The sequence below is a fragment of the Lissotriton vulgaris genome, chromosome 5, assembly GCF_964263255.1.
Source record: "Lissotriton vulgaris chromosome 5, aLisVul1.2, whole genome shotgun sequence".
In the NCBI taxonomy this organism is placed as follows: Eukaryota; Metazoa; Chordata; class Amphibia; order Caudata; family Salamandridae; genus Lissotriton; species Lissotriton vulgaris.
In genome coordinates this window covers 426,158,674-426,172,811 of record NC_141693.1, presented here as the reverse complement: position 1 = coordinate 426,172,811, position 14,138 = coordinate 426,158,674, and the positions used below count along the sequence as shown (strand labels likewise).

The 14,138-nt window shown below is 47.3% G+C and overlaps 1 protein-coding gene across 1 annotated transcript in view; it reads right to left on the bottom strand.

Moving 5' to 3' along the window:
* The window catches only part of LOC147711012 (dual specificity protein phosphatase 13B-like), a 78,725-nt gene extending 65,086 nt beyond the window's left edge, over positions 1-13,639 (bottom strand). The window contains exon 1 of the mRNA XM_086920099.1: positions 13,558-13,639. The gene's annotated coding sequence lies outside the window, so the exon portion shown is untranslated. The remainder of the gene's footprint in view (positions 1-13,557) is intronic.
* Between the last annotated feature and the right edge of the window lie 499 nt (positions 13,640-14,138).

Below are 14,138 nucleotides of genomic sequence, written 5' to 3'. Positions count from 1 at the left end.
GTAATTTCTCTTTATAACAAAACTTTTAAAACACTTTCCGTATGGGGCGTATACCTCCTCTGGCAGTGCCCTTTAACTTCAATTAGATGTTTAACGTGATGCTGTGCTTGAAAATACCCCTTCGCACTACTACATGCTGGAGGGAGGCGGGTGGGGGGCTGGAAAGATGAGTTGGAAAGTTTATCCCCATCTCCTCATTGCTAATGGGAAACACTCACTTGGAGGTAAAAGGAAAAACAAAAACACTGGACCCAAACCTGTCATTTAAACCAGAAATACCCCAGAGGTGCATCACCTTTCCTGGGGAGGGTGCTGGCCTCTGCAGCTCGGTGAAATAAGTACAAGATGCTGTCCGGCTGCGCAGAGAGCGGGATATTATAATAAGATGCACCCCGACCTCCACACCTAGGGCACCCCTCTCCATGACTCATCCATTCCAAGCACGCCACAATTCCAGTAAACACCCCATGGAAGAGGAAGCGGAATTAACCCCATGATGGGAACAGAGCTGAGTTATCCTCGCTCGGCACCCCCATCAAGTCGAAGGGGGAGGTCTGAAAACAAGTTAGCATAACTTGTTTGTTTTTTTAAAGTAGGGGGCTGTGGGGTTTGGCTTCTCTGCTCTTTCGTAGCACATCCAGTAACCTGGGCCTCAACCAGCACAAACACTGCTGTAGTTTTCCGTGCTGCGCGCTGCCTGCAGAAGTTTCTGGGCAACCCGAGTCTCGTGCTTTGTTGTCCGGGCTTGCGGACGGGACAAACAGCTCACAGGACACAGGGAAACATAGAAAGCAAACACAAAAAGAGAAAATGTAAGCCAAAAATACAAAATGGCTTACCTGCCGGTCCTTGCATCACGGAGAAAGCGGGACGGCCACTACTGCAAACGGAGCTCACGGGCACACCGGGAAAAGGGGGCCATACACGACAGGATGGTGACACTGACAAATCGGACGGGACAAACAGGACACATCGGACGGGACAAACAGCTCACAGGACACAGGGAAACACAGAAAGCAAACACAAAAAAATCGGACGGGACAAACAGGACTCATCGGACGGGACAAACAGCTCACAGGACACTGGGAAACACCTAAAGCAAACACAAAAAAGAGAGAATGTAAGCAAAAAAAACAATATGGCTTACCTGCCGGTCTTTGCATCACGGAGAAAGCGAGACAATCCTCATGGGAAGACAAAACAAATAATGGCGGACACAACGTTGCAATTTTTTCCGATTGGGGGCGTGTTCGGTGTTCACAGAATGGGCGTGGCCTAAAAGTGGAAAGAAGAACACCAAACACACCTCCAAATCCGAAAAGGACCGAGCCTATTCGGAGGGACAGCTCTCTCCTCCAATGGCTGGCCTTCGTTTCGGAAGCCAGCCAATGGGAGAGAGGCAAAAACAAAGGCGGGACAAATAGTCCACACTAAGAAACATTAAATCTTGGTACTTCCGGTTCTGCCTTCGGCAGACCAGATATTACCTTGACCTAAAAAACGGGACATTTCACAAAAATAGAACAAGGACTATAACTTTACATCAAGGGAGTGCACAGAATGACAGCGCTCCTCAGCAGAGAATTACAAAACAGACACTAAGAACATACATAAGATGCAATTTTTAAACCCAGTAGATTGCCTGTGAATTAAATTCCTTTCTTGGAACAACTGCTAACTATCCCTGCTTTGTAAAACATAAAAAAAAAACCTCCCCCCGTTTTTAGTCGACCCTCTCCAAAAACCAAGACATGAGCTAAATTTCTCAAAATCTTCCCGGACAGCTGGTGAAAAACGGGGACCATCCTGGCAAATCCGGGACGCCTGGTCACCCTAATTAAGTATCACAGAAGAACATATAATACTTTTTTTAAAATCTATTCTGCATTAGGTCCAACTGTAGCACCACTGATAACATCCTTGCATTGTTTTAATCAAATAAATCCATTCATTTTCATGGGATCCATCTATTTGCTTGCTTTGTAGATAACAGGGCCGCGTATGATAAAGTTCGTCGAGATACACTCTGGACAAAATTGACTGACCAAAAGGAATCCATTTTTTATATCAGTCAAATCTTGATGTGTCCGAATCACGCAAGTCTGAGTGCGAAGATGGAATTTACCCTGCACTTATTGTTCACTGAACTGTTTTAGATAAACCTATTGTTATTGTGTAGCGTTTTATTGTGATAAAAAAATGTTACTTTTTTTCTTAATGTATTTATTACTGTGCACTTTAATGGTAAAAGAGCAGGGGGCACAGTGAATCCAAGAGGGGTGGCCCAGCCCAGTCTCCTCAGGCCTCTGAGGGCCTCAGAGGGCCTCAGAGGGCCCCGGCTTAGCCCGGCTACGCCCGCGCGCGTCCCACGATGCGGGAACTCTGCGCCCCTTATGATGCGCCGCCTGGCGCCAAATCCTGTGGTGGGCGGAGTCAGCCGCGGTGAGCGCTGGAAGTTGTGGTCTCCCCACTCGGCGGCTGCGCACAGGTGGTGAAGTGCATCAGCGGCGGGGGAGACCGGGAAGAGATTGCTGGCGGTAGGCGAGAGATCCCAGGTCGGCAAGGCAGAGAAAGGCAAAAGTCTATGTAAGCAACAGGGAGCACTCTAAACGGCAGACATTGCATTAGTATTCGCAAGAGAAAGATCTTTTCCAACCAGCCGTAGATTTCAGAAGATTCAAACCCTGCAATATGCTGATGAGTTAGTAATCTTGAACCACACCAAAGTAGGGCTACAGTGTGCCTTGGATACATTGTATCATTACAACCAACAGAATAAACCAACAACAAATGAATGAAAAACAAAATAATGATCTTCAGAAAATACCACAACCGGAGCAAGAATTCCTGCTATGCTGGATGACAGAACCAACTAGAAACTTGGGTAAAATGTACCAAAGATATGTTAACACTATCGTACGAGCAGGGCCGGACTGGCTGTACGGGGCATCCGGCATTGTTTCCCCAGGAGGCTTGATGGATAGGGGCCAGTTTTGCAGCGGAGGGGTTCGGTTTTCTTACGGAGGTCTGTTTTTCTAGCGGTGTTGCAATATCGGCCCCCAGTAACAAAAGCAACAATCAATCGTTTCCAGCCTCCCGCGCCAGGCAGGGCTTGCCCTGGGAATGGTCCGGGAAAATTGCTTTGGGTTCTCAGTCCAGCCCCGCATATGAGCGAACTACGGGACCTGTATTTCCGAGATCACTCCCTCGGTACAGAAATGGATTAGGCCCTTCATCGCCCAGAAGACGGTAGGCTTAGCCACCCCCTTTTGTCTTTTGTTACCCCTATGGACTAATCTCTCAGCTTATACAGAACAAGCATTTACAATGCAATAGGTCTCCAGCATTAAAGTTTGAGTTACTGGCATTGTAAATGACAATGCTTTGCATTAATTTTTTTTTTATTTGCTATTGGTATATAAACATTGTTTGTGAATGGTTAGCTGTGAAGTGAGGTTAGAGGTAGTTGGCAATGAAACACAACGCCTGTCACTACTTCCTGGATGGGGAGGAGGGAGTATAGAAGCCCATTTGGTAGTGAGATGGAGTGTCATAAAGCTAGGGAGAATATTTTCTCTTTCCAAAGACCATGACAATTGATTGTGCCAATGTTTGTTTTTCACTAGCCAGTGTGACTACAAAAGTTATCCAAACGTATGCAAATGCGCCAACCCCACTACACTGAGGCATGTTTCCTGTGCATTACACGCAAAATAAAAGGCCAGGCCGATTCCTCGCCCTGCTTATTTCTTATTCATTTTATTTTGTCCATTCTTATATCCTGCGAGCCTTTAAAGGTGTTAAGGCAGAACTATCATAAATGCACCAGGACTTTTTCAATGGGCAAGGCAAGGGTTAATTTCTTCCCAGATGTAATAATGGAGGGAGGTTTTTATTTTTATTTTTCAGTTTAAGGCGATAGTTCAGAAAAAGGAGATTCCAGGGGACATTGTTGATCCAACAGCAGGTGGTCAACAATTCTATTCAGTCTTTATCTTCCTGGTTCTTTCTTGCCTCCCATGTGGCATTTAATGTAGGCTTTCCAAAGTGATCTAACTTCTGAAGCAGTGGCATCATCTGTACTTTTGTGTAGTAGCCCATCTCTTTATTTATTATGAAATTCTTCTAACAGAGATTTAGTGTACTATTGTTTGATGTTCGACCGTTGCATACCTTCGGTAGGGTACCCTAACCTGGGCACATGGCTATTTGATAAGTGGTTCAGAAATTGCTGCCAAGCTATTTTATCTGACTCAGAGCTACTAGGCATCACAAATTGCCTCTTCCATACTTTTTTTTTGTTTTTTTTTGTTTTGAAAACCTTTGTTTAACATTTGCAATCAAAGACAGACAAGGGCCTACAACCCCCAGGGCTGGCCGCTAAGCGTTTCAGTACGGTATTACAGTCCAACTTCAAACCCGCCTCCCTTGGGAGCATAGGAACTCCATCCACAAAGCGCATCGGTTGCAAAGGCAGTTCAATTCGGAAACAGGATGGGAGGTTTTCATTTTACAATAGTAAGTAAAAAAGATCAGGTATCGTACAGTGTCTCGGATCACAAAGGGGGGCGAGCAAAAGAACAACGTGTCCAAAATAAGCTCGCTATAATGTAAGTCTACGGCGTTAAGACATACGGCAACAGGATAAACTGGCACATTATTATTCGTATACGCCATCATTATTGTCCGCCCCATAGCACCAAAACCTCAGAAAAGTCAAGGTACAGATGTAGAAACAAGGATGTAAGAAAGCCGAACCCACTACACTAACCCGGAAAAGGAAAAAGAAGAAAAGACAAGGGAAGAGAAGAAAGAAAAGAGGCCATAGAACAAAAATAAAAACGAACACCCATCCCCACAACCCCCCACCCTGCACCCCTGCTGATGACTACGGGTACCCCCCTCGCAGCGTGCCTGTCGCCCAGTAACCAGAACCCGAAATATAGAAGAAAGGGAAAGAAAGGAAAAGGCAAAGAACCCCACTCGATGAGGGAAATCGGAGGAGGGCATATTTCTACGGACTCCCGGTCTCCTTCCCCCGTCGTAGCCAGCCCCGCCCCGGACTCCGTTAGGTCAATAAAACAATCCCGTTAAACATAGTGCCACAAGGAGAGACCCAGATAAAAATCTCAACCCTGGCCCCGTCGATCAAATTCACTGAAGTCATCAATTAAGGAAAGCCCATTCCACAAAATACTGCAAAAGTCTGCAGAACAGGAGTCCACAGATGAGAAAAGAACGGCAGGTCCCAATGTAGATGGCTGGTACCAATGTTGCCCCTCCCTGCCTTCGAAGCCAAGCTTTACCCCATCCGCCATCTTGAAGGACCGACAGGGGAGGGGAGTCGACACGGTCCTAAACAGCCAAAGATAGAAAGTAGAAAGTTCCAAAATGGGGACGACATGTAAATGTTCCGGGGTATACACAATCGGGGGTTCCAACGGTTCCATTGGGTGACCAGGCACAGCACAATCAGGTAGATCCATTACAATAGGGGCAAACCCTGCTTCCAGCGCTGGGTCAAAATACGCCTCCGAAACATCTATTGAGAAGCGGGCTGGTTGCCGGGTAGCGGGTGTTGAGTCAGGATCCGGTCTCAGGCCTGTGAGTCCATCCGTCGCAGACAACAAACTGCAAGTCCGGACTTCAATAGTCCCCTTAAGTGCCATGAGTGCCTCCAGCACCGTTCGCAGTGACGGGCCAGTTCGAGCCTGCTCCGCTAAATGACTTTCGTCCTCCAACATGGTGGTCCCCACGGAGAGGCGCTTTCTCCGGGGCAAGATTAGGCGGAGCAGGAGTAAGCCATGAGGGACTGACGGTAAGCGAGCAGTAGTACTCAGCGAGGCACCGACCCAGGGGAGTCGGCAATGTGAATGCCGAACCCCCGGTCAGGGACCCCCGCGACACAGCACCGTGCGTCACTCGTCACCTCACCCACTGTAGGGCACCAGACAGCTGTTGGTAGCAGAACAATCAAAAAAGTCTGAGTGCTCCAGAGACCGGACCCAACCACATTCAGCAGTCCGTTGTTATTCAACTCGGACCCGGCAGAGCCAGCACTCGAGACCTCGGCTTCCCTGCTGGGTTAGGCCTCAATGCGACACTCAACGTAGCTCCGCTCCGCAACGGCGGAGAAACTCCGGGATTGCACCCCTGGAATGCGGGTCGGATCACACACACGGATCCGGTGCAGGTAATCAGGATAAGCAACAGGATAATAAAGCGAAGGACGGAGGTCAGTGGAGCCGGGAGACTATGCGGCCATCTTGGTTGGTGTCGTAGCTCCTCCCCCGCCTCTTCCATATTTTAATGCAATTTTTAGCTTTGAAACCCCATCTTATTCTCCTCAAGCTGCCCAGCCCTTCATAGGATCCTACTGCTTGCAGCTTTTCCCTTGGGTGCTTCAAGTTAGTGATACCTATTGTCAAGGGGAAATACTTGCGTTTGCACCTTTTCAGTACGCAGTTCACTGCAGATTACTCCCAACTGAGGATGGATCCCAAAGGCACACAAGAGGAATTATTCGGCCACTGGAATGAGTGAGTCTAACAAAAACAATGTTTGTGTGGCAGAAAATGCCCCCGGAATCCCGCCGCGGCCGCACCGGAAGTCCAGCAAGGTCGCCTGTGACGGGGGCGGGGCCGCGTCCGGACCGGAAGAGGAGGCAGGCGGAGTAATTGCGTCTCGCGGCCCGGGGCTCCTGTGAGCGGTGGAGAGCCCCGGGGCCGCCAGCAGGAGGTTGCGCAAGTGTTGCGGGGCTCATTTGACCAAGAGGGAGCCCCGGGAAAGGAGCTGGCAAGAGCCGCAGCGTCAACTCTGTGGCGGGGGCACGAGGCACATGCTGTGCCTGCCCCTGCCGCGTGCTGAGAGCGGAGTCCCCCAAGATTGGCCCAGTAAGTTCAAAAGGGCTGGGGGGGTGTCTCGGTACACTTGTGTGTGTGTGCTTGTGTGTGTATGTATGTGTGCGACGGCGGGAGGGGACTCGGTGCACTCGGGCCTTTGCGCGCGCATGTGTGTATGTGTGGTGGGGGTGTGCTCGTGTGTGTGCGCATGCGTTAGCAGGGGGAGGTGTGGCTGTATGCCTCTGCTTCCCAGGAGAGGAGACAGGAGCTGGCCACAGCGAGCGCGTTCGCGTGTGCGTGGCCCGCTTCATTCCCCAGCACGCGGCCAGCTCCTGTCCCCTCTCCTGGGAAGCAGAGTCGCTCACAATAGGTCTCTGGCGAGACCGCGCTTTCGCGCAGTTAAGGCCGGAGACCTAAAAAGGAAAACTGTGAGTGCAGTGGGAGTGATTACTAAACAGATTGCTTTAACTAAGAGAAGGTTGTCCATAGAAGGGTCCTTAGGTCTGTGTCCAACAGAATGAAATGACTGGGTTTTGTCCTTCTGCAGACATTGGCTACATCAGTTTGCCTGTCCAGCTGTATGCCGCAGGCAAGGCCATTGACAATGTCCTCTGCCCACCATGCATGCCATGAGAATGACCTACCCTATGTCCTTTGCCCAGTATCTGTATCTGCAATACATGCAGAGCATGGAATGAGGCCATGCCCTGTACATAATGGACCCAGGCATGTTCCAGAGAACCGTGCTTAGTAACAGTAAACCCAACAGTGCCAATGGCCTACTGATGCTGAGAAAAGTGTTCTGAGTATCCATGCTCTACTTGTATTGTATACAGGTCATGAACTCCGGCCATGCCCTGTGTCCACAACCCAATTCTGCAGTACCTTTGAGGTGGAGCTTATAGCTGTATCTTGCAAATTCCAAGCACAAGCAATGGCTTATAGAGATGCCCTTCTGCACTGTGCATCAGTGGCGGCTGCCATGTACCGAGGGCAGTGGGGGCAGGGAGGATGCAAAAAAAAAAACTACTTACCTTGAGGCGTGACACAACTTCCTCCTCCACCAGTCATCTCTCTTTCCAGGCAGGCTCCAACACCAGAGCAGGGAACTGCACTGACCAATCAAGGTGCCACTCCCGCAGCATGAGAGCAGCGCCAGGATTGGAGGGAGTGGCCTCACTCAGCGCTCTCAAGAGCACTAGAAGCCTGCGCTTTCTCTAACCCAGCTGTCTAAGACAACTGGGTTACAGAAGTTTAAAATGTGAATGTCTGGCTGGCCCTCGCAAGACAGCCGGGCCTAGAGACATGCGCATTTTAAAGTGCACAGCTCCCTGCTGCCAGTCGGCAGCACTGGCCAGCCCCATCCTGTCACTCAGTTTGTGACGGGTCCGTTGCTGAAAAATAAAATGTTTATGAATAAACGTTATTACCATTTTATTTTTCAGTTCTAGCCTATGGGGCAACGCCCCTCCGCTCAAACGGAGGAGCTGCACCTGCTGTGACCAAGCCTGGCTGTAGAGTGCAACACCATTTTTTAAAGAAAACCATATTTAGGTGCAGAAATACTTTCTAACTACTGCTGAATTTCAAGCCTACCATCTATATCAAAGGCACTGGAATCAGTGATTATCAAATCACTCCCATTGCAGTTTGTTAATCTCTTTTCTTCGTTCCCAAGTAAACCTGGTTATACACCTTCCATCACCTTCAACTAATACCTATACTGACCTTTGCCCTGGTATTTGTAGGGTCACTTTACGGCTAGACAGAACTTAATTTGTAAAAGAATGGGTACTGGTGCCCACAGCTCTGGTCCAGTGGTGCAATTAAGATTCAGCGCCCTGAATACCCAGGCTGCATAGTCTTGAATTCGCCTGAGGCCTTTTTAAATCAGTGGTGGCTCCTCTGCTAAGGCGGAGGAGCGTCACCCCACTGCTTGTCAGCCGTGGAAGGAAAAATAAAATAATAATAACTGAAAGTTATAATTTTATTTGTTCTATTACAGGCACTGCATCTTTCCAGGCGGGGGGAGATTGGCTGCTCTCCTGACTGAGCAGCGGAGGGGAGGAGTGGTTTGCACTCCCTAAAGTGCGCATTAATGTTTGGTCGGGCCTCTGGAGCCGGCCAAACATTCATGCGCACTTAGCATGCCCTCCATCCAGGCTGCATTACATCCTGCATGAAGCACATGGCCAGGCTCCCTATCCTCGTCTGAGTGCAGTGGTTTGGCGTTCAGACCAATCACAACGCTGCAATGCAATGTGAGCTTCAGCCTTGGTGCTTCCGGTGCCTTGTTCCGGCCCACAGAAGAGAGATGCAGTGAGGGAGGACGCAAGGGAGGAAGCGAAAGGAGGTAAGTTGACTGTAATGTTTATTTTTTTTATTTACAACTCATCTGTCCTTCCCCCCCACACTTCGCCACCACTGATCCTTGCCTGCCGCCACTGTCTTTAATCCTCTCTCAGACACTCCTTGTCCCCGACCCCGAATCACCATCATGGTGGTCCCTGGTTTCCTCCTTTATGTTGTTTTTTTCACTGTCATTTTTTAATCTCTTACTCATTATCTGATGAATAAAAATTATTGCTGGGCTTTCAAATGAGTGCCAGTGGGCGCGACTGGCACACAAATGTAAGCAGTGCGGCAGTATATTCAAGCTGCAGAGGAAAGATCTAGACAATTTACAGGGAGCCCAAAATCAAGCAGCCAGGCTTAGCCTTATACTAAGTTTCGACAGTTTAGGTTTACTTTATTGTACAGTTAATTAAAACTCACAATATAAAACGTACATCATTAAAATCGTTATAAGCTTAAAAACGCGTGTATTATTAAAGGAAAAAAGGTATATAAAGCCATATTGAGTTATTGTTCTCGATTACAGTGTCTCTAACCCACTTGTGAAAATTAAAAGTGTGAGTCAATGTTCTCAGCTTGCTTTGGCTTGGCAGGACCTTGGCAGACTATTTCTTGATTGGCGAGTTATTAGATGCTGTTGATCACTGTGCCGTGTAGTTGAGTAAGTATTGTGGATACAATGTCAAAAAACTTTGTCAGTCTGCAATTTAATTGGACCTCTTCTGGGTTGAAGCATATCATATACTAAGTTGATGTGAACCACATTTCTCCTGTCCTCAAAACAGTTCACTGGTTACCCATAAAAAAATAGAAACCAGCTCAATAAACTGTGCTTATTTCTCAAGGCACTGCATGGTCCTACACAAAAAGGGATCATTGCAAAATACAGGGTTCAACTTCTACCCTATGGAACAATCTTATTAAGCAACTAGGGCTCGAACAAGACTACACAAAGTTCTGCTTGATCCGAAGGCCTTCCTTTTCTGCTCAGTGTATAGTTACGTCTTTACTATCCTCTGGACCCTCCCAAACACTACCCCAGGCACCCGAAACCAGTCAGAGGCCTAATCCAGGTTTTGGCATTTTGGTGCTGAACCCTCGGGTCAAATCTGAATGCTTGCAGTTTGTACTATTCTGGAGGAAGTCAGCACACCCGTTCCACCATAGCAAGAGTGGTCATTCATCTACCCATAGTGCGCTAATGCGGCTTCCAGGTGCGTGACATAGTTCACAAAAATATAAATGAATTAATAAATAAATTCCTTGTGCCCCAAACCATGCCAGAATTGTCCGCAGCCCACATCTGTGCCCAGTGCTCCGTTGATTATTAACGTGTTTGTAAACCTCATCGTCTTAACTGTTTTTTGTAGAAGAGATGGCATTTCAAAGACCAGTAGTTGTGCCTTGGTTGCCGCTGGGCGTGAGGTGTTGTCATCTAACTCCACATGGCCATGACCTTCTTGTACTAGGCATAATGTAAGGTCGTTTTTCCGGAGCCTATGGTTTGAGCATTGTGGACATTGCCCGTGCCATGTTCTGTGCAGGATACTCATGCTCACAGTGCCAACCAGCCGTGCCCTACTACTCGTATAGATGTCCACAGCACCAGGTACGATATGGATTGTGATCATGCCCGGCAGATATTGAGAGCATGGCTTTTGGTTATACCTTATGCCCAGTGCCTATGCCCTCTAATAGCCACTAAATATGCTCTGATATTCTCATCGAAACCTACAGTATATGCACCTTTGGCACACATCACAGTCTGGGCCAGGCCCAGTGGACACAGTGCCCAGAACTTGACTGGCCTCTCAATACTATATACAGAAAATGGACATTGGGCATGCATAGTGTCCGCTACTCAGGTAAACCATACCCATAGGGCATATTGGGCAAAAGGCAAGATGAATGGTCGTGCTTTGTGTCCAGTCCCATGGTTCCAACACATATTGAAAAACAAAAAATGATTGATGGAATGTTTGAATTAAACTCTGCCAGTGCTGGGGCTTTAAGTGGGCCGGGTCTCACCGGTACAGAGCACCAGCAGTCTTTTAAAAGGAGGCCTTGAAACAGATCTCTTTCACGCTCTGTTTTGTGCCCTGGCATAGGCGGTCTGTTTTTTCCCGGCCTGCACTGACAGCAGGCACATCAATGTGCGCGTGCTCACTCTGCTCACTTTTCACTAGTGGAGAAGTTACGGAATAACGTCATGCCAGGTGAGGGTTGTAGGGGAAGGGAAATCCTTTAACAAGAGTAATTTTCTCTCTGGAATTCCCTTCTCTTCTTGAAACGCAGGAGCAGCAACATTGTGGTGGGGTCACCAGTGTTTTAAGTGGAAGCTTTTTCAATATTATATACAACAAGCCATAGTTGCTGCTTATTTATCTTGTGCAACTAACAACCATTGACAAAGACAATAGTCCTGACTTTTTGTAGGTATGATGTTACTTGTTGTATCATATATCTGGATGCAATGACAGAAACAGCAGAATACAAGTTGGGCGACACACTATGCTAAGCACAGATTTTTAGCTTAGGTGTTTTCAAGCCACACCCTTAATTAAGTCGGCCACACCCCTTTGAGAAGCCCCCTAGTTTTTGTCATCCCTCTTAAAGCCCTGGGCAGTACAAATTACCCTGGACCGCATTCAAGTCAATCATATACTTGCTCATTGTGCCACCACAGATTGAGACCTTACCCCGCGTGGAACAGGGCACAGAGTCCTGGTTCGCAAACCCACTATGGATGCAACATAAATAAAAATAACAGATGTACAGCTCAGATACACGTTTGGTTCTCAAACCACAAAACTGCACATCCTGGCACTAAGGGGGCAAATTTAGAGTTTCATGGATGGGAAACTCAATCACAAATGTGGTGGATGTCCCGTCCACCCTCAATCACATACATTGTAGCCTGTGGCACTTGTAATAATGCAGGCAGGATATCCGTAACATTCTGATGAAGTTTCCCATCTACCAATCTCTAAAGCAGGCTCTAGTTCTAACTTCATGACAATTTCAATGTCATTTCCTCCAGCATTTTCCTTGGCCCATGCTTGAATAAAACCTTTCCATCGCACGCTCGGTGTGAAAAGGATCCTTTAACACCCTATGCAAGTTTCACCACCTTGAGCAGGGCCGGACTGGCTGTAGCAGGGACCAGGAGTTTCCCCGGTGGGCCGGAAGGGTGGGGGCAAGTTTTGGACAGGTGGGGGCTGTTTTTGTTAGTGGGGGCTGGTTTTACAGCAGTGCAATCCCAGTCCGGCCCTGACCTTGAGCAATCTGCACGAATCTTTGGAAGTTCAAACTTAGGAGTCCAATTTCTATTTACTTTTGAATGCTTTTATCAACTTTGGGGCAAAGTAATAATCAATCCAACAAAACCACTATTCCCATGAAAATGAGATTCAACCATAACTATAGAAACCCTATCTCTGACTCTCACTAGCTCTGCAAACATGCACCTCTTATTCATGTGTATGCACCTTTGAAACTATACAGAGGATAACATTATGTGCTCCAGAGCTAACAAAACCATCCCTTTAATAACTGTTGAATACATTAAACAACACAAAAAGAGAATGTCGCTGTTTTGCTACTGAGCACACAAAAATCCCCTCAAACAAGCAATGACAATACCAACAGGTCTGGCACTTACTGCCAGCCTTTTGGTTTTGTCAATGCTTGTTTTGTCATGAATTTTGGAAAACTTGATTGCTGCTGGGACTACCAGCTTCTTCCTATTGAAAAAAGGCATTGTTTAAAAGCAAAAATCGTTTTTGATCTCAAATAACACACATTTTCATAGTAGCTCCTGGCACTTAAGGGATTACTATGTGTGCAGGTGACAATCAACGAAGTTACGCACTGACTTTGACTCATCGTCCCATGATGTATGCTGTAGTGGGCTGAAGGAAAACATCAATAACACAGCAATGGATGAAGAGTGCTGGCTGAACGTCCCTATAAATAAATATATCATAAATAGAATTCTAGTAAAATCTAAAATTGTGGCTAAAGCCAGACCTAAAAATGGACTCACCTAATATTATTCTTGGAAATGTTTGCACGTACGTTGGACCCATCCAAACTTCCTCTTCCCTTACCCATAAATCCAAGAATAATAAAAGGTGTGTCTCCCTTTCCCACACAGATTAAATATTCACCTATGTGGTAGCAAAGAATAAACTTCCAATTTCGTTTTTTTTAGGGTGTTGAGCAAATGCAAAATGGATTTTGCGGATGTGAAATAGTGAAAGTGGTTTAAAATAAAATCTATAGACGAGGACCGCTTGCTCTTTGCATTCTCGAGCTCCTCGTTACGTGTTCACCAACCAGCACCCCGACTCCCACTTACCAAGTCTCTGATTCAGGGCCTTTTTGTCTTTTTGGGCTTTAAAATGTTCAATGCGCCGACCTCCGTGCGTAGCAGAGCCGAGCCACTCACCGCTGGTCAGAGGCTATTTTTAATTGTGTTAAATGTAACTCTAGCCACGCGCCTCCACCCTGCAGGGGCACGCGCTGCCGCCCTGCAGGGGACAGGGCTTCGCGGACAGATCATCGGCGGAGTATCTGGCGGCACCAAGGGCATACGGTGGACGGTGCAAGGGGAGTCCAGCTGTGAGCAGGCTCTGCACAGACCTTTTATGTTGAAATGTATAGTTTGTCCCACGTGGGTCCAGGCTGTTCAACTCATTTGTCGTCTAGAATCTTATTATCTTGCCTGTCTTTCCAGGGCTTCGTTTTTTAAACAATAAGAGCTGTGGCAATGGCCCTAAATTTTGTTCAGAAACCCGCGGACGGGCTTTGGAATCTCAGGGTGTCGGCTCTTGTATCCACCAGCTGACACTTCCCGCCCTTTTCTCTTGCTCTTGCAGGTTCTTTTTAAACCTATTTGTTTTTTCTACTTTCTCTTTCCTACTTTTTCCCTTAAGTGTT